This window comes from Panthera tigris, chromosome D1 (assembly GCF_018350195.1).
Source record: "Panthera tigris isolate Pti1 chromosome D1, P.tigris_Pti1_mat1.1, whole genome shotgun sequence".
Taxonomy (NCBI): Eukaryota; Metazoa; Chordata; class Mammalia; order Carnivora; family Felidae; genus Panthera; species Panthera tigris.
In genome coordinates this window covers 9,592,759-9,600,881 of record NC_056669.1, presented here as the reverse complement: position 1 = coordinate 9,600,881, position 8,123 = coordinate 9,592,759, and the positions used below count along the sequence as shown (strand labels likewise).

Below are 8,123 nucleotides of genomic sequence, written 5' to 3'. Positions count from 1 at the left end.
TAATGCTGGGGGCGGGGGGCACCAAAAGCACGTGCCTCCTGATTGGCAGCTCTGTCACTCTGATGCCATTTTCCATTGAGCTGACTCAGGAAGGCTCAGGAAAGCAGGCTCAGCGGCCGGCCTTCGGGGCTCACACGTCTGACCCTATCCCCATGGGGTAGCCACAGTCGCTGGGTGGCACTGGTTTCAGGGTCCCCGGGCTGTCAGGGTCTCTCTCTGAGGACTCCCCTCAGACACGGTTACCAAACATGTTTTTCGTGTTTATTAACCTGCTCCTCTTCTCACGTTTCCCTGGGCACAGCTGCATTTCTTATCTGATGGGCTTCCTGCCAGCCCCTCGAAGCCTGACAGTTACAAAGGGCGGGCGGATTAGCTGCAAAAGAATATTTATTAGAAAAAAAATCCCTTTTATTCTTCTGTCCTTTTTGTGGAATTAGCCATATATTGCCTGGATGAGATAAGAGCAGCCCTTTTGTGAGCGAGGAGCAGAGGTTCGCCATCTGGGTTACTGGCAATGCCAAGGTGAGTGATGATTATTCTTGCCTGCTGTGGACCCTTTCTCTCTCTCGGCCTCTCTTGGAGACTCCTGCTCAATTTCACAGCTCAGAGAGGTCTGTGGTGTGGCTGGATTTCTCCAGAAAGAGGATAATCTTTTTGTGAATGGATCTCATGTTTCTTCTAAACTCCAGGGCTGGAGACCAGTAGGGAACCAGTCATTTGGTAATGATCTTTCAACTTGGTAGCTCCACTTGCTGGGGTTTGTTTAATGGGGTTATAGAGAAAACAGATGTTCCAATGGAAAAATGGAAGCAGCAGTGGCTTTGCTTATGCATTCATGGAGAAACTCTGCCACTGAGGGAATTCTTGGTTCCCAAGTAAATCAACTCCTTTGTGGGAAGTTGGCTTTCCTTCTGTCTTTGAGACTTTGGTGGTGGGATTGCGAACTGAAGATGTTTGCCTTTGGCTGCTTCAAGCCCGAGGAATGTCCCAATCATGGCACTCAGAGTCCCTGTGAGGTCCCAGAGGACATGTTCTGTGAGGGCACATGCACTTTGTGTAAACTCTGAGAAGATGTCAACTTTCCCGCCCCAACCTGGGAGCCTCTGTGCCAGACCTGCCTGGGCCTGCCTGCCTCTGATGTACTGTGATACAGGGGAGGTAGGTGAGGAGGCCTGGGTGCTGGCCAAGAGAGCGACTTCTGATCTGGTCCTTCTGGTGCCAGTGGTGGTCATCATCTGGTATTCAGGCCAGCCTGGGCTCTTGGGGTCATGGGAAAACCAATGAATCAGGATCTCTAGACCAGGAGCTAGGGTCTCTGAGAATGGAGGGAGAATCATTGTCAAAGAAGAAACTAAGATAAAGTATTAGAGCCACAAGGGACATTGAAGATGGAGACCCTTGTTTGCCCATCACCACTAGAATTCAAATTCCCTTTGATATCCTCACCACATATGTCACACATATTTCTGGTATATTCTCTATTGTGTGGTCTCCTGGAGGAGAGGCTATAGCTTTTAGAAGAGAGTCTTTCCAAAGAGCTTTGGTGGCATGAAGAGAGAACAAGGGGTGCTAGGGTCTTGGAGAGATGTAACTGCTCATATCTGGCCTTCTTTTGCTATTTTTTCATTTACTTTTCCTTCCCACTGACCCCTCCTTCCTGGCTTCCTGGCTTCTCTCATCTCTCTTTGCATGGAACACCCCTCACCTCATAGGTGGGCAACACTGGGCGTAACTCACAGTAACTCATCCTTTCTTTCCCATCCCAACATTCTCCTCTTGACCCCTGGTCTTGGATGATGGCACCAACATTCTCTAAGTCACCCAGGATGCACAGCCCTGGTGAGTTTGCTACTTTTCTTGCCCCGCTTTCTATATCCAGTCGGTTTCCAAACTGAGTATAGTCTACCTGGGTGGTATTGCTTCCACTCATGCCTTTATTTCCCTTCTTGTTGCCCTGGTTTCGATCATTTTTTCTCATCTAAGTTAATGCACTAGCTACCCAGTTGGACTTCCAATGTTTTCCTCTTTCTTCTTAAATTTGCTTTGTACTCTGGGGCTAGATTGCTCTTCCAAAAGGCTCTTATCATGAACTTGCAATATTATACACTGTCACTAGTTCCCCAGTGCCAACCTGAAAATCCTGGAACTATTTAAGAAGGGTGACACTGGGGGTTCTCTAGGCTTCATTTTTGGCCTTATTCTTGTGTCGGGGGGCACTTTAAGCCCTGCGAGGGCAGGGACCTTGTGTGTTTTGTCTACTGGTGTATCCCTGTACTCTGCACAGAGCCTACAAATAGCACATAGGCCCTGGCATGCAGCAAGGCCTCAACGATGCTTGTAAATTACTTCCCTACACCCAAAATACTGCTGCCTACCAGGAACCCTCACTGCTCCCAAAGAACAGCCTTCCTTCCCCATCCCCCCCTTCACCATTGCACATACGCTCCCTGGAATGAAGGCGACACAATTTCTGTTTATTCTACTCCTACCCACTTCCCAAGGCCCAGGCCAAATCTCACCTCCTTCAGGAAGCCCTCAATGATTCCTCAGAGAGACGCCATGGCAGTTCTTACTCTCCTGGGGCACTTGGCATTGTTGGCCTTTATTTGAAGACTTCTCATGTGTTTCTTTACTAAGGTTTGAGTTACTTGAGGGCAGGGATCGTTTTTTATTCATCTTTTGAAGCACCTAATACAGTGTCTTCTCCTGGATGTGCTGAGTCAAATGTATTGAATTAATAAATGAATATCCATATCTTATCTGCAAGCCTGTTTGATTTGTAACCACATGGACATACAGCTTTAATGACGAGGAATGACTTGGAGGCCAATTAGCATCCATTTATGCTACTGCTGCTGGGGGTTAATTAACTCTAATAAATGTGCACAAATTAGCATTTGTTGTTTTACAGCAGAAATCACATCAAGGTGAATCCCATGCCAAGCTCTGAAGCAGAGGGGTGTAGACACCTGAGCTGTGGACGGGAGACGCCCTGAAGTTTAACCCATGAGGACCTCCCGCCATTTCCTCAGCTGACCGCTTTCTCGGATCCTTTCAAAGATGCGTTTCCTAGTGATGGTCAGACAGCAGAAACCCGTCACATCCATGAGCCTGTGCGAATTCCCTTTGCCTGTTTTGTGAAGATCTGGGGAGGGTTGCTATGGTGAACTTAGTGCTTGGGGAGGGAAAGGAGCCCCTGCCTGAGAACGTTCCTGGTCCCCAGTGTCCCTCCCCCTCAGGAAAGTGACATCAGAGAGGAGGAGCTGAGCTTTTACCCCCGCGTGTCACCTCATCTCTCTACGCCTCAATTTCCTCATTGGATGGTGGCATCTGCTTTATGGGGAGGGGGGTGTTGCAGTGGCATTGCTGAGGATGAAGTGACATAATGAGTGTCATGGTACTTCGAGAACCATGTATTACGCTGTCACTCACTTCATCGACATCGACAGTGCCAAAAGTTGTCGGCTTCTGTTCAGCTGCCTGTGCTGTGAGAGGTGAGTGGTGTCTAAGAATTCCTTTGGGAAGGGTTTGACCAGCTCTCTGGGGGGCAGACAGTGTGGGCACTTAATTGAGTCGCCTGGCACACACATGACTCTCTGAGGCTGGCACAGAGAGGACTCTGGAACATGTCCCGTCAGTCTGGCCCAGTGCTGGATTAGCAGCCTGTCCCGGGTGTCATTTCAAGTTCTGCTTCAAGTTCTGTGTTGTCCGCGGATCCTTGGCAGTGATACAAGGGCTCTGCTTCTCCAGATCTCCCAGATCAAGCCGCCTCACTTGGGAGTGGCAGGTGGAGGGGGAGGTGGAAGATATTTCCAGATCCTGATTTCACAGCACAGTGACTAGACAGAGAGGCATCCATCCCATAAAGCCTTCCCGGGCCCGGCACCGCGGCGAGCTGTCAGTAGGGGGAGCTCTGTCACTGTGGTGCCTCCTCTTGCCACGGCTGGGGTGAGGGTCTGCCTGGGGGTCTGAGGAGGGGCTCGAGGAGGCCAAGGGCGCTGTCTTCGGTAGACTGGTACTGAAAAGCAGCTTGGTCAAGAGTTGTGGGCTGCGAGAGCCCCAGCAGAAAAAGAAGTGGAAATCCACTGTGCCTGGTGCCCAGGGGTTAGAAGGGTGCTTGGGTTAAGCACACAAAGAAAACACACAAATATCCCAACTTAGGGTGTCTTAACGAAGAAGGGCTGGAGGGTGTGGCTTCACTAAGACCGAAGCTGCTAGAATTGCCCTCCCTCCCCGTTCCCTCCCGCCTGTGGGGACTGGCCACAAGGGGGCCCAACATGGTTCCGGGAGCTCCTGAGCGTGCCCTCTGTGGGTGCCTGGGTCTCTCTGCTCACTGAGCAGCCCTCACGAAGCTGGCCTGGCCCTGGCTTATCAGCTGCACCCAAAGGCAGGAAGGTCCTAAATGAGGCTCCTAGCCTCAGACTGGGAAGAGGGGAAGATAAGGTAAGGGAGGCCTCCTTCCCTCCAGGGCCTGGGGTGGCTTTGAGCACTTAGGGGGACAGCTGTGTGCCTAGGACTCTCCAGGTGGTGGGGGTGAACAGCAGGGACGTCCACCTCCCTCAGAGGGTCTGACGCTCAGATGGACTTGTCTTGCCCCTCTCGCAGGAGGCTACAGCCATTTCTCCATCTCTGTCCTGTGCTGAGACCCTGGGAAGCCCGAGGACAGCACATTAGGTTTGTCATCAGCCTTGCACGTGTGTGAGATGAGACTGTGTGGTATGCGTCTAGATGTTTGAGCAGGAGTGGGGCTGGGAACCATTTCTCATGGGCAAGTGGGGAGGAAGCCCGGCTTAAGTGGGGCAGTGTGGCCTCATCCAGAACTGCTCTACCCTTAGTGGTAACTTGTGAGACACGTCTTTGTGACGGCATTAAGATCAAGGTTGAGGGTCTCTGAGAGGCTCAGTCAGTTAAGCGTCTGACCTCGGCTCAGGTCACGATCTCACGGTTCATGAGTGTGAGCCCCATGTCAGAGCCTGGAGCCTGCTTCAGATTCTGTCTCCCTGTTCCTCTGCCCCTCCCCCCACTCATTCTCTCTCTCTCTCTCTCTCTCTCCTTCAAACATTAAAAATTAAATTAATTAATTAAAAAAAGATCGAGGTTGCGATTGGGGTGCCAGGGAGGACAGCTGGCTTAGAGGTAGGGGAGGATTTGCTGTACTTTTTTTCTGAAGGTCTCTGGTACTGGAAGGATCTTCTCTGTATCCCTCCTCCTTGGGGTCAGAGACCAGATCTTCTGGCTTGGGGCAGTTTAGGGGGAATCCTACCAGACGGAGGGATCAGAGATTCCCTTTGGGTGAATGGAGAAGGGGCTGTCTTTCTGTTTGTGATGAAATTTGCAGTGAACCACCAAGCTTCAGAGATGGAGAGAGGCTGATCCCAGCCGCTTCTGTGCCCTGTAGGTCCTGCGCCTTAGCTTTGCAAGCTGAGTGGTCTGGCTCCATTTGATGTGTGGCCTACATGGGAGCCCACAGGGACGTCCCGCCCTTCTGCCCACACAGGTGCAGACCTAAACTTGATCTTTGCAAATCAGTCGGCTATCTCTGCTCACTAGAAGCACAAGTAACCTCTTGAATTGTCCAGATTAGAGTTTTCAGATTATGAGGGACCCAACACAAGTTCAAGTCAACAAAAGGTGAGAGGGGAGGCCTAAGGACTCTTTCCAATCTCAAGGCCTTTACATATATTGCACTCCTCCCCCACCCCCTACCCCCACCGGCATATTCTCCCCTATCCCTAACCCATCCTTTTATCTAGGCAATTCCCATCCATCCTTCAGAGCCCAGCCTAGGTGTGGCTTCCAAGGAAGCCTTCCCAGACTGCCCAGATCAGTCTCAAAGCTCTTGGTCTCATTTGCTACAATTATAAACATTTTGCATCGTGTGACTGATTATTTTCTTCTCCCTCTTGTAGAATGTAAGCTTCATAAGAATAGCGCTGGGAGTTTCTCTTGTTTACCACCCATCGAGTCCCTGGCAGAAAGTAGATACTCAACAAATAAGAGCCGAATGAGAGAATAAATGGGGTCACCAGGTTGCCAGTGGAATCCCTCCCACCTTCTAGCGGCCAGACTGCTGTCTCAGACTGTATGGATACTGTTCTGTGTTCTCATCGACTGAAGGGGAGAACCACAGCTGGGCTGAAGTTCTCCGCACAGCTCCTGGGACTTTTGAGTTCTCGTGAGGTGATCACCGATCTCACTCCTCTTGTTTGATCTCCCCCGGACTCTCTGCTAAGTTAAGGTCCATTCCCTACCACGCCCACTGTCTTCTTTCTCGAGATTCTTAGCTTCTGGTCTTTGTGTGAAACACGTGGCTCTCTCCAAGTGAAGCCCAGAAAGCTACATGGTGGAGGGAAGGTTGTGGGCCGTTAGCTCCTGAGCTACTGCTCCAGAGCCAGAGTCTCTTAGCATGGTCCACCTGCCCTCAATGCAGTTTCATGATGAGATCAAGGAGCAGGTCATCTGGACTGGTTGGGATGGTTTCAGAAGAAGCCTGAATACTTCCTGAAGCAGTCCGCCTCTGCTTTTGCAAGTCCTCCGGAACTTTGTACCTTGAGAGCTGGCTCAGAGGCAGCCGAGGAGCCGGCCTGGAGACTCCCCTTTCTCTAGAGAGCCGGACTACAGCTTGCTGGCTGAGCGCACAGAGCCTCAAGGCCGCTCTACCTGTGTGCCCTGCTCATGCTCCGCCCCCAGCCACTCCCTCGCCGGGCCTGTGCTGAATCAGCAGCATCCCCTTTGCTCTCTTGGCATCGTGCAGCCCGGCTAAGCCAAGTGTGGTTACGATGAGTCGGTTCATCTGGCAGCTCACATCCTGTACCCTTTTCCAATGCGATGTTCCAGCCAACTGGCACCCAAGAGTAAAGAACAACCCTGGGAACCGAGGCTGCTGAGGACTTACAGCCTTGCACAAGCCAAGGGCAAGGGCAACATTGAGGGGAAGGTCGCCCCGCTGCCAGGCCTTTCTCTCTACTCCATCTTGGTTCCTGCCTAGCAGCACATGGCCCCGGCTGGCAGTCAGCGATCCGCTGCTGGTACTTGTTGGTGGCTTGGCTGTCCTCCATCTAGCCAGGGCATTTGGACCTTTTTTCTAATTCTGCTTATGAGCTTGGGAAGCGAGCCAGTAGGTTCCCTTGGAAATTGCCTCTATTGATGTCATTTTCCATCCTAGTCCCCGGGGGAATCTGTTTCTCTATTTCCTCCACATTGACACTACTCTTGCCCTTGGCTCAAATACAGAAGCCTCAGGTAGCACCAATGCCATGGGGAGGGGAAGGGGTGGGGGGGGCACATATAAGAGACAGAGGTCATGGGGCACTTGGGTGGCTCCGTTGGTTAAGTATCTGACTCTTGATTTCACCTCAGGTTATGATCTTGCGGTTCGTGAGTTTGAGCCCCACATCAGGCTCTGCACGCACAGCACAGAGCCTGCCTTGGATCTTCTGTCTCCCTCTCTCTGCCCCTCCCTGACTCGAACTCGCACTCTCCCTGTCTCTCAAGAACAAAAAAAATGTTAAAAAAAAAATTAAAGGTGGAGGCGGTAAAATGTTTACATCTGGTCAAAGTGATAGATGAAGCTTTGAGCCCCCAGGGATGTAAAGTCACCCAAGGAGGGAGGGAGTCACAGGCTTATTTCTTAGCCCCCGGACTGATTGGCTATGGCTTTTGTCAGGAACTCTCTGGCACATCTGTGAGCACCAGTGTTGACATTGGTTATGGGCTGAATCACACCCCACCCTCCGCCCACAGATTCATATGAAATCTTAGCTACCGGTACCTCAGCATAGCTCTGTATTTGGAAATTGAGTCTTTAAAAAGGTAATTAAGGTAAAAATGAGGTCATATAGATGAGCCCTAATCCAGTATGACCGGTGTCCTTATAAGTGGAGATGTGGACACAGACAGGCATGGAGAAAAGACCACATGAAGACAGAGGAGAAGGTGGTTGTCTGCAAGACAAGCAGAGCAACCCTGAGAAGATACCAATCTTATCGACATTCCTGTTCTTAGACGCCTACCCCCAGTGTTGCGGGAAAATAAATTCCCATTGTTTAAACCATACAGTCTGTGGGACTTTGTTACGGCTGCCCTAGCCAACTAACACAGCCTCTTCCAGCAATAACAGAGAA

At 51.0% G+C, this 8,123-nt stretch overlaps 1 long non-coding RNA gene across 1 annotated transcript; it reads left to right on the top strand.

Moving 5' to 3' along the window:
• Positions 1 to 455: 455 nt before the first annotated feature.
• Positions 456 to 7,258, top strand: LOC122231208. The gene is made up of 3 exons (XR_006208401.1): positions 456 to 522; positions 2,912 to 3,494; positions 5,910 to 7,258. It is a non-coding gene; the product is annotated as an uncharacterized LOC122231208 (long non-coding RNA).
• The last annotated feature ends 865 nt before the right edge of the window (positions 7,259 to 8,123 follow it).